Here is a 14902-nt window from a genome sequence, read left to right as displayed (position 1 = left end):
TGACTTTGGACTTTATGTTAGTTTGGCTCTGCTCACCTCTGGTGATAGAGCTAAGGAAATGTCTGGTCTGAGATTCTGTCTTTTATGTCTTTCTGGTCCTTTCATAGCTCAGTGGGGGCCTGTAAGCTTCCAGTGATTCCAAAGTGGTGTGATCTGGAGTGGGAGATGCACACTGCCTTTCAAGTTTGCATTCTGGTGTTTTCCCAGGTAGGGCTCTTGATCCATTATGACTTTAACTGCTCCTGTCCATCTTAGTCCGGGACCCAGAACTGGATAATACACAACAAAGTTGCTATATGAGCCCTGTTCCTTCTTCTTGTCCTAGCATGAGATGGGGGTGGGGTCCCTTGGAATCTCTTTCTAACAGGTGTTCAATCCCCTTACTGTTACTGGGCTTCTCCCTGCTACTGCTTCAGTATACAGCTGCTGCTGCTCCATCAACATCACTAAAATCCTACCAGCTCCCACCCTAATGTCCACAGACCTTTCTTTTTGTCTTCCTAAGCTTCTCTGGGCTAGAAAAAAAATGGCTGTTATTTTTTATTCTTGGCTTTCCCACTTAGAATTTTGTGTGTTTCTTAAAAATCTTTCAGAGTTGCTTTTATTTATTTTTTAAAATAATAAACATTTTTATTTATGGTTTTGTGTTTCAAATTTCATCTCCCCCCCCTTCCCTGGGGCAATAAGCAATCAGATATGGGTTATACCTGTGCAATTATGTAAAACATTACCATATTAGTCATTTTGTACAAGAAAACTTGGATAAAAGATAAAATGAAAGAAAGTGAAAAGTAGCATGCTTCTGTCTGTGTTCAATCAATATCACTTCTTTCTTTGGAGGTGGATAGGATGCTTCATCATCAGTCCTTTGGGTGTTGTCTTAGATCATTGTATTGCTGAGAATAGTTAAGTTATTCATAGTTCTAGTATGTTTTTAAACTAATTTTAGAAGGGATGTATTGGGAGAGCTCAGCAAAATTTTAGCTTCATTCTGCTATCTTGGCTTCCCACCTATAACGAATTCTTGTGGAGGGAGCAGGTCTGGGATCTTATTTTTCCTGAAGGAATGCCACAGGGTGTAGATCTAGAGTACCATCTTAGTCAAGGGTGAAGCACACCAAAGCACAGAGTGCCTATTATCTGAAGATGATGAAATAGAGGTAGATAAAATACTTTATTAATTATTCTTGGCAGCCCTTCAGATTTTGTCTCTTTTCAAGTGTTCCATAGAATATTGTTTTATTATTTAGCCTTTAGGTTTAAAGTTGCTATTCTAAATATTCTAAAATATTTATAGCAGCTCTGAATGCAAAAAGGCCATCCCATGGTGAAAATGACCAATCTCATATCTACAACTGTCTTTCAGAAATTTGCAGGGATGCCCATCAATTGGAGAATGGCTGAAGAAGTTGTAGTATATGATTGAGATGGAATAGTACTATGCTATAAGAGATGATGAGCTCAATGATCTTAGAAAAACATAGACTTACAAGAAATAATGAAAAGTGAAATGAACAGAACCAAGAGAACATTGTATAGAGTAACAACATTGTTGTTTTAAGAATGACTTTGAGCAAGTAAGTTATTTTGACTATTATAATTACCCACATTAACTATAAAGGACATACAAAGAAAGATGCTATCTGCATCCAGAGAAAGAACTGATAGATGTATAGAAAAATTTTACATATATACCTATTTGTTTCTAATGGTAGCCATTTGGGGGGGGAGGAAAGAACAAAAAAGGAAAAAATTATATGATAATATTTTTCATATATTTTAATGGAATAGCAAGTTGTGCATAGTAGGTTTACAGTTTTATGGGCAATCATCTTTTTTAATTGCACCATGTTGTGTAAATGCTTGTTTTATTCCATAAATTAAAAATTAAATTAATTTTAAAAAAATAAAAGAATAGGGGCAGCTGGGTGGCACAGTGGATAGAACACTGGCCTTGGATTCAGGAAGACCTGAGTTTAAATCCGGCCTCAGACACTTGACACTTACTAGCTATGTGACCCTGGGCAAGTCATTTAACCCCAATTGCCTCACCAAAAAAAATTTTTTAAATAAAAAATAAAAGAATGGGGGAGGGTGGAAGGAATAAGCATTTATTAAGCACTTTATAATTCTTATCTCACAACAACTCTGTGAGGTAAATGCTAGTATTATACTCGATTTACAGTAGAGGAAACAGGTTTGCTCAGGCTCACACAGCTAGTAAATATCTGAGGCTGGATTTAAACTCAGGTACTCCTGACTCTGCCAAGGGATAGCCTGTATTTTTATTTTTAGTTTAGTGCTGCCAGAGGGAAAACTGTTTTTACAAGTTCAATTAAGTTAGAGAAATTCAGGAAAATACAATTAAACTAACATGGATTTTATTCTAAAGAGTACCTAATTCTTAGAAATTTTTCATTTGCATGGCCAAGTCAAACAACTGGATGCTTCAGTTCTCTCATGTGTAAAATGTGGATAATAATGCAGGTCTCTACCTCACTGGTTAGTCATTGGAAAGTACATTATGTGAGAAAATAATTATTGATGACCAGTGTAGGGGGAAATTCAGATTCCCCTTTTTGTTACTTTCTCACTGAACCCCTGAAGACTACACCCAGATAGTAGCCAACTGCTGGCTCAGTCAAGGTGGGGTCCAAGTTCTTTGTATTGATTACTATAGAAAGAGATATGGTCCCAGTCAAGGAGATGTTCAGTGCTTCTGACCTGATGTTACCACAAGAAGCTAGAGAGCTGCTTTGTCAATCCCTTACTGGTAGAGATTGATAAATCAATAATATGCTTGCCCCAAACTGGTGTCTTGTAATTATTTTAACCATAACAGTTTTAAATCTTAAAATTTAAATTGCCATTATTGTCACCCAACTTATTTATAAACTATTTTTAAGAATACAAATATTTGATGTGATTTTTCTTAGCCACTTAGGTTTCAGATGAAGATCCCCCCACCCTACCCTCAATGATATGTGAAATATGTGAGAAGCAGTATGTTACATTTATCTTTGTGGCTTTGTTCATGTTACTTAACTTTTCTAGGCTTGTTTCCCTTTCAGTGAATGCAGAAAGGCCATCCCATGGTGAAAATGACCAATCTCAGATCTACAACTGTCTTTCAGATATCTCAAATTGGCAGTTCAGGAAATATCTTAAACTCAGTCTGTCCAAAACCAAGCTCATTACCTTTTCCCCTAAACCTTCCCTCCCTGCCCCCACATTCCCCTCCTATCTTCCCTGTTTCTATAGATACCAACACCATCCTCCCATCTTTCAGTCTCACAGCCTAGGGGTCTTTCAGATCTTCACTATCATCCCCTTCCCCATATCCAAGCTCTTGCCAAGGCCTGTCAGTTTTACCTTTGCAACATCTTTGCACTATGCCCCGTTCTCCCCTCTGGCACTTCCACCACTCTGGTGCAGGTCCTTAACACCTTTGCAATAGTCCACTGGTGGGTCTGCTTGCCTCATGTCTCTCCCTACTCTAATCCATCCTCCATTCAGTCACTAAAGTGATTTCCGACATCAAAAGTTCCCACCCCCCACCTCCACCCACACCTATTCCATAAACTCATGTGGCTCCCTATTGCCTCCAGGAGCAAATATAAAATGCTCTGTTTGCCAATGAAAACCCTTATAACCTAGACTTCTCCTACCTTTCCTGGTCACATACTTTTTGATACAGTGACATTCTCTTCCTGGCTGATCTACAAACAAGATACTCTATATCTCAGCTCCAGGCATTTTCTCTAGCTGTTCTCTATGCCTAGAACACTCTCTTCTCCACTCTACTGTCTTTCCTGATTTCCTTTAGGTTCCAACTCAAATCCCAACTTCTACAATCTTCCTCAACACCTTTTAATTGCAATGTTTTTCCTCTGTTAATTATTTCCTATTTATCTTGTTTGTAGTTTGCTTTGTACATATGTTTGCAAGTGAGGTCCTTGAGGATCGGGATTACCTCTTGCCTCTTTTTATATCCTAAACGCAGCATAGTGCCTGGCACATAGTAGACAATGTATGTTTCTTTTCTTCTTCTTCTTCTTCTTCTTCTTCTTCTTCTTCTTCTTCTTCTTCTTCTTCTTCTTCTTCTTCTTCTTCTTCTTCTGGGCAATTGGGGTTAAGTGACTTGCCCAGGGTCACAAAGCCAGTAAGTGTTAAGTGTTTGAGACCACATTTGACCTCAGGTCCTCCTGATTCCAGGGCCGGTGCTCTATCCACTACACCACCTAGCTGCCCTGACTATATATGTTTCTTGACCCACTATTACTCTCTTCTTAACTTTCTGCACTTTGGCTTCTGACCTCATGATAGATTGGGTTTAATTAAGATTAATTCATTCAAATTACTCTAGATTAAATTTAGCTGTGTAGTGTGACATTACATCGGGCCTCTCCAAAGACGGTGGGAGAAATTCACCCTATTACTGTCAGTATGCACCAAAACATAGGTCTGAGCAGATTATGATATAGAGTTGAACACGTGTGTATATGTATGTATGTATGTATGTATGTACATGTATATATAACTGGGGTGGGAAGACTAAAATAATTTTAGAATAAAGACATAAAAATAATGATCAAATATTTGCCATTATTTAATCAGATTTTGTTGGTAAAACTAGCAGGGGATCCTCTAGACCAAAACTTCTTAAACTGTGGGTCCCGACCCCATAATGTGGGGGTCATGGAAAAATTTGGCAACAGTAAAAGATTATATGTACCTATTTTATATACCTATATACCCAGGGCTGAGTAAAAATTCCTTGGGAGAAAAGGCACCACAAGTGAAAAAAGTTTAAGAAGCCCTGCTCTAGAACAGGGGTTCTTAACTTTCTTGAGTCATGGACCCCTTTCGAAGTCTGGTGAAGCCCATGCACTGCTTCTCAAAATAATTGTTTGTGACTCGCATTCATAATCGAAGGAAATGCCAAATTCCCTTTAGAGGTTTAGTGAGGGTTAGTTAGATGTTTTAACTTTAAAATATAACACGCCCCCCCCCCCCATCCAAGTTCATCTACCCACTGAAACCTAGCTTAAGAAACTGTGTTCTCGATTGATTTCACAAGATTTTCCCCCATGCCTTTTATCTTTCTAGGCGCTCTACGTTCCAGACAGCCTGGTCCACTTGCTGTTCCCGGAGCAGGACATTCCATCTCCAGCTCTATGCCTTCGCAGAATCCGTTCACCATGCCTATATCCCCAGCTTCTAGCACAGTGCCTGAAGCGGACTGTAAGTGCTTGTTGATTGATCAATCCCTAATGTTCTCCCTATTTAATTCTTGACCTAGCAATTCTTAGTTCACTTCAAGCCTCCAGTCAAGTGCCGCTTCTCTCATCAGCATGTGAGTCAATAAACATATTTATTATGTTTCCCTCCTATAAAATATGGACTCTTTGGAGGTAGAGGCTGTTTGGAATTTGTGTTTGGGTCTTTAGTGCCTAGCCTCAATCACTAGCTGTTGCATTAACCAGGGTGAGTTGTTTGAGACAGATCTAGTGGAGTGGGCGGTGCATGGCCCCATTCTACACACGTTACACAAGGTCAGGTCTGTGTTTCTGGGTTCCCTGGATGGAAAGCGGATGCAGGAGTCCAGGACGAGTCGGATGGGTAGGCTGCAGAAGCCTTAGGCTAACTCAGGGATAGCTTGGATAGCTCCGTGCAAAGCAAATGTTTGCGAGTGGGCAGATGGAGATCAGCTCCGCCCTCGGCCCCTCCCTTTACCCTACAGGGATGCAGGGGAGGAAGGGCATTGATTAGAGCAGAATCCTTCGGGAGTCAGGCAAAGGGGACTACAGAAGCTTTCCAGTCTTTACAGGACGAAGAAGCTAGAGGACCTACAGCTGCAGCACAGTGGGTGGGGGGGAGGAAAAAGGGGCGGGATAGCATCCAGAGGTGGAGGCGGCGGCGGAGACCGAGGCTCCGATTGGACTAGCTCTGTTCTCAGACCCCGAAGCGGCCCTGGGGCTTGGCTAGGAGACTTCTGGTCCTGGGAGCCGCACCGCAGAGGGGTAAGGAGAGGACAGCGGGACTACGATTGCGGGGAGGGAAGAGAGGCGATGTGGAAGCTAGAAGTGAAGGCGGGCTCAGAATTGGGGGATGCTGTTGCGGGAACTCCTCTTTCCCCCACTTTGAGGGATTTGTCGCGGGGGACAGAGCGGGCAATGGAGCCCAGGTTAGGCTGGGCGTGCTAAAGAGGAAAATGCGGGAGAATGAGCCTTCTGTACGAGGGTGACCAGGACCTGGGCAGAGTCTGAGGACAGACGGAGCCCAGTACGGAGCTCCAGTCTTCGTACTCCTCCAAACTTCATCCTTTGAGAGGGACCTGCCTTGGAAATGCCTAAGAAGTGAGGAGGCTGGACCATGCTGGGAAGGTGAATAAAAAGCTGGGCCGAAGGGAGCTTTCGGGCATATTAACCCTGTAAACTCCATTCCTGGGTTATTGCCTTTTGAACAAGGGGACGCATTAAAACCATGTACCCCTGGCCCTAATCCCATTCACAACTCAAACTCCATACAATTCTTTCCTGCCAGTTCACTCTGGCGATAATGTTTGAGACTGAACAGGATAAGATCAGCATGTCACACGGGAAGGTGGTTTTCAAAAATATATATGTTGCAACGCTTGGGAGGAGGAATGCTTCACATCTCACCTGCAGCCCTTGGCAGAAGTTTCTGGCTTGGGGAAAACACCCCTAACCTATCATAAGATCTATCCCCCACCCCATTTTTGGTAGCATTGGTAAGGTGGCCGTGGTGTTGGTTGGCAGTTTTTTCATATGCACCTACCACTATTTCAAGATAAAGGAACAATGAAGATACTTGTGTAAGTCACTTACCCATACGATGCTTGGGCTACTGAAGCAGGAACGAAGCTAATACTGCAGCCCTCTTTATGAGTGTTGGGGACAAGGAAGGGCAAGGTGCTTGCTCCCACACCTCTAGCCATTTTTTAACCAGATTGTAGAGATGCCTCTCTGAATTTTTGGTAGTCTGAAAAGGTGCAGCAATAAGACTTCTGTTTAAAATTCAACCCAGTTTTCTACTCTAATAGGAAAGATAATAGGTTTAAAACTGAAGGGGGTCATCCTTTTATCCCAGAAATGTCAATCGCTGAGCTTGCCACCAAACCAGATTGGGAAATATTTAACAAAATAATAAAAATGCTATAAAGCTTAGCTAACACTACATTTTAAAAAAGGAAGTCAGTCTTCAGAGATCCTTACATTGTTTGGATTAGTGTCTTCCATTTCCACTTGAGTTTCACACCAGTGATCTAGCCCAACCCCTTCATTTTGCAAATAAGAAAACTAAGGACCAGAGAAGTTGGGGGAATTGCCCAGGGACACACAAATAGTTTGTCAAAGGGAGAATTTCAATCTAGGTCCTTTATTCCAAAGCTAGGTTCTTTCCTTGTACAATAATGTCTCCCTAATATTTATTTATTGGGCATCTACTATGTACAAAGTATCATCAGTGAACATTTATAGGATTGGAGAATGGTATCCACTCTAAGTATATTAGTGCCTGTTCTAGCATCCATTCAGATCTCTTGATCTAAGTCTCCCCTTAGAGACTCACATGTAGGGCCTAGGTAAAGGGTTTGTTGGTTTAGGCTCCCCTTGGGTACATGTTCCATATCATCTCACTCCTCTGTTAGGCATTCTCTCTATTCCATTCTCTTTTCCCAGCCCTTTATGTAGGAGCATTTCATTTGCTCACCCAAAGGGCTATTTATTCTCTGTATACAAGAAGGCATTACTTTTAGTAGTGACTGTGTTTTGATTTTTTTCCCTTATAGTAATGAAATAGCACAGACCTATTTTTACATACTACCGTCTGAAAGAGACCAAATATACTAACCTGTTTGGGGATGAAACCTATGACCCTTAACTCACTGACATAGTGCTGTAGCCAAAAATTTCTGGAGCTCTGGGGAATATCAGCTGGTTTTCCGCTTTGTTAAAATCCCCTTTCTTGCCACACCTAAGAAATAGATTTTCTCTGGAAGAAAAGGAGAAAATCAAGTGCTTACTTTCTTGTACATAGCCTGATTTGTTCACTTAAGCCAAGTTTCTCTCTGTTCAATAAACACTTATGGATCTATGTGTTAGACACAGTACTAGGCCCTGAGATGAAAAGCAACATAGACCCATTCTTTATAGCAGGAAGCACAAAGATCATCTAGTCCAACTTCCTTCTTTTATAGGGAAGAAACCTAAATTAGGCCTAGAATGTTGTATAGAGTACTGGATTTGGAGTCAAGGAGATCTAGGTTCAAATACTGCTTCATTCACTCTGACACTGAGACTGTCTCTAAGTCACTGCCCCAGTTTCCTCATCTGTAAAATGAGGATAGTAAGGTTCAAATGATATTATATACATATGTATATGAAATGCTTTATAAATTTCAAAGTTCTACATGTATGTTAGCTAGTAGTAGAAGAGGTAACAGCATATAAACAAGATAAGAGTGAGAAGGGGACCAAGGAAAGATCCAGAAAAAAGAGCAATTTGAAGTGAGGAAGAAGGCTTTCGGAGTGCAAAATTTTATAGAATCACAGCTTCATTTCTAATAAGGCCCATAGAAATATCTATGGCTAGATTTTTTATCCACCCCTTGGGATGTGGGCAGAATTAAGTGCTGTGTAGGGCATTTAACATACATATTAAATGTTTTTTCCATTATTCCTAATTAGAGCTGAAATATTTCAGGCTTAAAAAAATTGGAAGTCATTTTTGTTAATCTCTTGTTTCTTAAAAAAATGTAAAAATGTTTTAAAAAATGTTTTAACATGTAATTAGAGGGACAGCTAGGTGGCACAGTGGATAAAGCACTGGCCCTGAATTCAAGAGGACCTGAGTTCAAAGCTGTTCTCAGACACTTGACACTTACTAGCTGTGTGACCCTGAGTAAGTCCCTTAACCCTCATTTCCCCAACCAAAAAAACAAAAGAAAGAAAGAAGGAAGAAAAGAAAAGAAAATAGGGGGAAAATACAATTCATTGTTGCTAATAAACACTGACTAAACATCATGTGCCATTTGAATTCTAGACCCCATCACTCATTGCCTTACTATGTTCCTCTGGGGAAATGACTATTTCCTTTCGAAATTTTCTCATGGGTAAAATGAGGACACTGATGTAACCTATACCCTACCTATGAGGACAAGTATTAGGATTAAATATGTGAAAATACTTTATACAAGTGCTATAATTAACTTGGTAAGGACACCGAATTTAAAGTCAGAGGACCTGGGTTCACATCTAACTTTTTAAAAATCATCATCATCGGGGGCAGCTAGATTGCACAGTGGTTAAAGCACCGGCCCTGGATTCAGAAGTACCTGAGTTCAAATCCGGCCTCAGACACTTGACACTTACTAGCTGTGTGACCATGGGCAAGTCACTTAACCCCCATTGCCTAAAAAAAATTTTTTTTAAATGAGCTGCTATAAATAGTTTGGGGCGGCTAGGTGGCGCAGTGGATAAAGCACCGGCCCTGGATTCAGGAGTACCTGAGTTCAAATCCGGCTTCAGACACATAACACTTACTAGCTGTGTGACCCTGGGCAAGTCACTTAACCCCAATTGCCTCACTAAAAAACAAACAAACAAAACCAAATCATCATCATCATCATTACCTGTATTATCTTGGGTCAGTCACTTAATCTCCTTTGGCCTCAGTTTCCTCATCTCTAAAATGGTGAGGTTGGATGAAATGGCCCCTGAGGTCCCACACAGCTCTAGATCTAAGATCTTATTATACTACTGTTAATCACTTATTGTTGTTATTACCTATTCAGCAACTAGGTGGTACAGTGGAGAGAGCTGTGGATAGGAGTCAGAAAGACCTAAGTTCAAATCCAGCCTCAGAAAACTCACTAGCTATGTGACGCTGGAGAAGTCACTTATCCACTATCTGCCTCAGTTTCTTCATCTGTAAGTTGGGGATAGTAATAGCACCTAGTTTGCAGGATTGTTGGCAGGATAAAATGAGATGTTGTTACATGCTTTGTAAACCCTAATGCACTATAAAAATGTTAATTATCCCCCTCATTATTATTACTATGGTTGTTGTTGTTTTAACATGGCTTTTATTGATCTATAATTCAGTTTTTCCTATTGTTTAAATGAATATCAGTATGTTCCTGGGTTTTGCTGTTATTGTTCAGTCATTTCAGACTCTCTGCAATCCACTTTGGGATTTTCTTGGCAAAGATATTAGAGTGGTGTGCCATTTCCTTCTCCAGCAGATTTACAGATGAGGAAACTGAGGCAAACAGGATTAAGTGACTTGCCCAACATCATACAACTAGTGTCTGAGGGCAGATTTGAACTCATCAACGAGTCAGTCCCTGACTCCAGGCCTGGCACTCTATCTACTGTGCCACCTAGCTGTCTTATAAAACAAAATATAGCATATTAAAAGGAAGCCAATTAAATACAGTTATAAAAATATTTTTAAAAAAACAAGGTCACTGATGCCAAATTAAGAGTTTTCAGAGTAGAATAACTAAAGAAGGATCTGAGACAGATTAGAAAGGGATTTTTTTTTTTTGCCCATGTAAACATTTTCTTTAGATTGATTAATTCACCAAAGAAAGAGTTGGCATCCTCTCTCTGTCATGCTCTCAGTCTCAAGGTCATAGATGTAGAGCAGTAAGGGACCCGGAAAGTTCCCCAGTGAGTCCAATCCCCTCATTAGACTGAGGAGGCATTTAGTGGTCAACTACCCAAAGTCACATAGGTAATGTCAGAAGTCACATTTGAACCCAAAGCTACTGTGAGGGTTGTTTCCCCCCGTATCTCACTGCTTCTGCCTTGCCCAGATTCAATGGGTTAGAGGTGTAAAAAGAAAAAAAGTGTCACCAAATGGAGAAACAACCCTCCCTCATTCATCCCTTGAATGTGGAGTTTGTTCTGAGGACTCACTCAGACCCTTATCATTTGGGGGCCTCTTGGCTCCCTCGACTTTCTTCATTTCTCTCTATTATTCATTTTACTCTTTATTCCTGGTGACTGAATTTCCTCATCGAGTGCTGAGATTGGCCTCATAGGATGTTAAGCCAAGAGCTGAGTATATCATAATGCCACATAGCAAATGCCTGGATGTAACCTAGGGATTACTTTTGTCCTTTCCAGCTGGATTTGTTGTGATTTAAGCTGAACAGTCTTCATTTCATCATTAAAAGACAAAAACATTGGTATTTTTTGGAAACTGAGTGAATTAACTACTATGTAAAGTCTTCTTTGCAGCCTTTCAGCTTCCCTGATTTTGAAAATAAATTCAAATCAACACTTTTTTTTTAGAGCTGCTCCTATGCACAAGACCCTAAGCTAGGCACAATGGAAGTATATTTTTTAAAAAGGAAAAAGCTATAGTCTGTGTCATCAGGGAACTTAATGTTTATTAGAAGAAGGAATAAGACATGTGCACATGTAAATTCACCAGCTATGCAACCCTAGTTAAGTCACTTAATTCTGCCTCAGTTTCCTCATCTGTAAAATGAGCCAGAGAAGGAAATGGCAAAATCACAACAGTATCTCTGCCAAAAAAAACCCAAATGGGGTTGCAAAGAGTCAGACACAACTGAAAAACAACCAAACAACAACATGTCAATTTTGTACAGAAAAGAATAATAGATAAGATTTATATGGTGATTAAAGGTTTATAAAGCACTTTAAAAATATGAACTATGATCTTCGCAACAACCCTAGGAAGAAGATGGTATAATAATACCCATTTTATAGATGAGGGAACTAAGGCTGATGTGAAATGACTTTCCTATGTTCAGACATTATTAAGTCTCTAAGTCTGGATTTGAACTCAGGTCTTTCTGAGTCCACACCAAATAATCTGTCTACTTTGCCCCCTAAACTGCATGATATAGATAGATATAGAGATAGATATGATTTTGACAATTGAAAAGAAGGAAGGGTCGTATTTGATTAGAAAATCAGGGAAAGCTATTTGTAGCAGGTTAGCATTTGAACTTTGTCTTCAAGGATGGGTGCAAAGAAGAAAAGGAATGTAGACTGTAAGTGTGAGTACTCACTAACATCAATGGGGGAAAGTGTGGGACCGATTCAGAAATGCTGAGTCAGCTGGTTTGGTTGGCACAAGGAGAGTGGAAGTAGCTGGAGATATATCCAAAAAGAAGGTGTGAGACTGTAGAAGGCCTTCTATGCCAGGCTGACGAATTTACCTAATAGTCCACAGAGCACCAGTGAAGGTGGGTGGTAGAATGCATAGAGTGTTGGGCCTGGAGTCAGGAAGATTCTTCTTGGTGTGTCCAAATCCAGCCTCAGACACTTCCTAGCTATGTGACCCTGGGCAAGTCACTTAACCCTGTTTGCCTCAGTTTCCTCATCCATCAAATGAGCTGGAGAAGGAAATGACAAACTACTCTAGTATCTTTGCCAAGAAAATCCTAAATGAAAAAATAAAAAATTGAAAAAAATTGAAAAAAATTTTTAAATTATAAAAAATTTTGAAAAAAAAAAAAGAAAATCTTAAATGGGATCACAGAGAGTCAGATGCAAATGAAAAATCACTCAACAACCATGGAGAGTCACAAAATAAATGTCATGATCTACACTCTCTTCTCTTAGTTCCATTTGCAAAACAGCTGAATCAGTAACTCAATAAGCTCCTGATTCATGCTGGACACTGCTGAGTAGTGTAAAGGAGAGAACACCAAAAGACCCAGGGCCTAGTCCTCGCTTTGTCACAAACTGTGTGACCTTGGGGAAGTGTCTTAACCTATCTCAGTTTTCTAGGTGGACTGCATGAATGCTAAGATACCATCCACTTGTCACATTCAAAGCCCACAGAAGAATTAGACCGATGACTTTGCCTTAGCATTATGCTTTATCCTAACATATCACACAATTGATCACATTATACAGACCTAGAAAGCTCTCATCAGCACAGAATTCATTCGTTACTGCATTGCTGTGTTTCTTTTTCATATGTGTCTTGCTTGTTTTCTAGTCACCTTATGTAGTTTTTAAGGGCAGAGATATTCTTTTTTTCTTTTTCTTTTTTTCTTCTTTGTTTTTTTTTGCAGGGCAATGAGGGTAAAGTGACTTGCCCAGGGTCACACAGCTAGGACATACCAAGTGTCTAAGGCCGGATTTGAACTCAGGTCCTTCTGAATCCAGGGCCAGTGGTTTATCCACTGTACCACCTAGCTGCCCCGTGCCTATGATATTCTAAAGGGGCAGCTAGTTGGTGCAGTGGATAGAGCACTGAACTTAGGATCAGGAAGATGAATCTTCCTAAATTCAAATTCAACTTCAGACACTTGCTACCTGTGTGACCTGGGCAAGAAGTCACAATCCTGTTTGCCTCAGTTTCCTCATCTGTAAAATGAGCTGGAGAAGGAAATGTCCAACCACTGCAGTATCTTTGCCAAGAAAACTCCAAATGGTGTCATAAAGAATCAGAAATAACCAAACAACAAATGATGTTCTTAATTCTGGGAAGGCTAAAAGGATTACATAGGAAATGATCTTTGAGTTCCTGAAGCATACTTCTGAAATGGCTGTTTTTTTAAATTTTTCCCATGAGGGTAGATCATTTGGGATGGAATGGGGAAGTATATATTAAGGGCTTACTTTGTCACAAGTACAGTGCTAAGCACTTGATATACTAATAGAAAATCCAGACAGTCCTTGGTCCTAAAGAGCTAATAATCTGTAGAGAAAAGATAAAAAGGAGAATTCATGTGAATATGTATGTAATGATTGGAATGATGCCACCTGCTGGAGACTTACTGTAGAAAAGCTCTGCCATGAGGTAAAGATCTCTGAGGGCCAGACCATGTGTCTTTTCTTTGGCGTCAGGAAGTGACGTTTGCTTCTGGGAGGAAGAAGGGGGAGCTTGGCACTCTGACTCTTTCTCTTTCATGTGGACTCTGGTGGAGAGCAGAGCTAGGAATGCTCTCTCCCTTTAATAGATGGATGAATCAGGCCTTTCCACCTCTCTTTACCAAATTCTTATTCTCCTTAATAAATGCTTAAAAGTCTAACTCTTGCTAAAGCTTATAATTTATTGGAGACCATTCATTAGATATTCTAGATAGTTTAGCTAGAATTTTAGCCTTAACATGTAGTACAAGACATAGGCATAGAGTGAGAAGGGAACTTAAAGGCCATCTAAGCTAATTCTCTCATAGATTTAGGACTGGTAGACATGTCAGAAGCTGTCTAGTTTAACCTCCACATATTAAAGATTGAAAAAATATGCCCACATAAGTAATTTATTGAAAGAAACATAGGTAGTCAGCAGCAAAGGCAGGATTAGAACCCAGACTCTTTTACTCCACATCCAAGCCTATTTTCCGTGTATCATGAAGATCGGTTAGGATATCCCTCCTCCCGATGCCTCACTCCCCCACCCCACCCCCATCCCTTTTTATTTCACCCAGAAATCTGAGTGTTTGATAGCAATAAGCACTATAGATCAGGGTAACCATTTATGATGTGACAGCAGCTGCCAAGTCAACAGTGAATTGGGTTGAACTTTACCAACTGTATGGAAATCACTGCCCTAGTGGACTCTTCCTTAAGGAAATACAATATAGGAAAAGTTCCAGATTTACAAAAAATGACAAATTGGGGTGGGGGTGGGGAGAAGATATGATTGATTTCATAAAAGGAGCCTCCCATTTACAAAAAAAAAATTACTTCATTATTCCTTTAAATAGTGAGTCCCAGTGGCACATTGTTTCAACTTGCAAAAGCTGTTTACTACAGGTTTTCTGAAACATACCTCTTGCATAAATAAAGGTCCACCCACTCAGCACTTAATAAGTGGATGGTAATTAAGTTGCCCATTGGGTGTCTTCTTTCTGGATCATTGCTACGTTTCTGCATTTGGTGTA

General features: G+C 40.1%; 1 protein-coding gene across 2 annotated transcripts in view; it reads left to right on the top strand.

Moving 5' to 3' along the window:
* PLA2G7 (phospholipase A2 group VII) overlaps nt 1–14902 on the top strand; it is an 80003-nt gene that overhangs the window by 3600 nt on the left and 61501 nt on the right. The window contains exon 2 of one of the 2 annotated variants that reach the window (XM_044004615.1): nt 5110–5244. The gene's annotated coding sequence lies outside the window, so the exon portion shown is untranslated. Of the gene's footprint in view, nt 1–5109; nt 5245–5776; nt 6024–14902 lie in introns of those variants that run through there. The other variant, XM_044004614.1, reaches the window with a different exon arrangement.

This window comes from Dromiciops gliroides, chromosome 4 (genome assembly GCF_019393635.1).
Source record: "Dromiciops gliroides isolate mDroGli1 chromosome 4, mDroGli1.pri, whole genome shotgun sequence".
Classification (NCBI taxonomy): domain Eukaryota; kingdom Metazoa; phylum Chordata; class Mammalia; order Microbiotheria; family Microbiotheriidae; genus Dromiciops; species Dromiciops gliroides.
The sequence above is the reverse complement of the archived record's forward strand: the minus strand, read 5'-3'. Positions and strand labels throughout refer to the sequence as shown.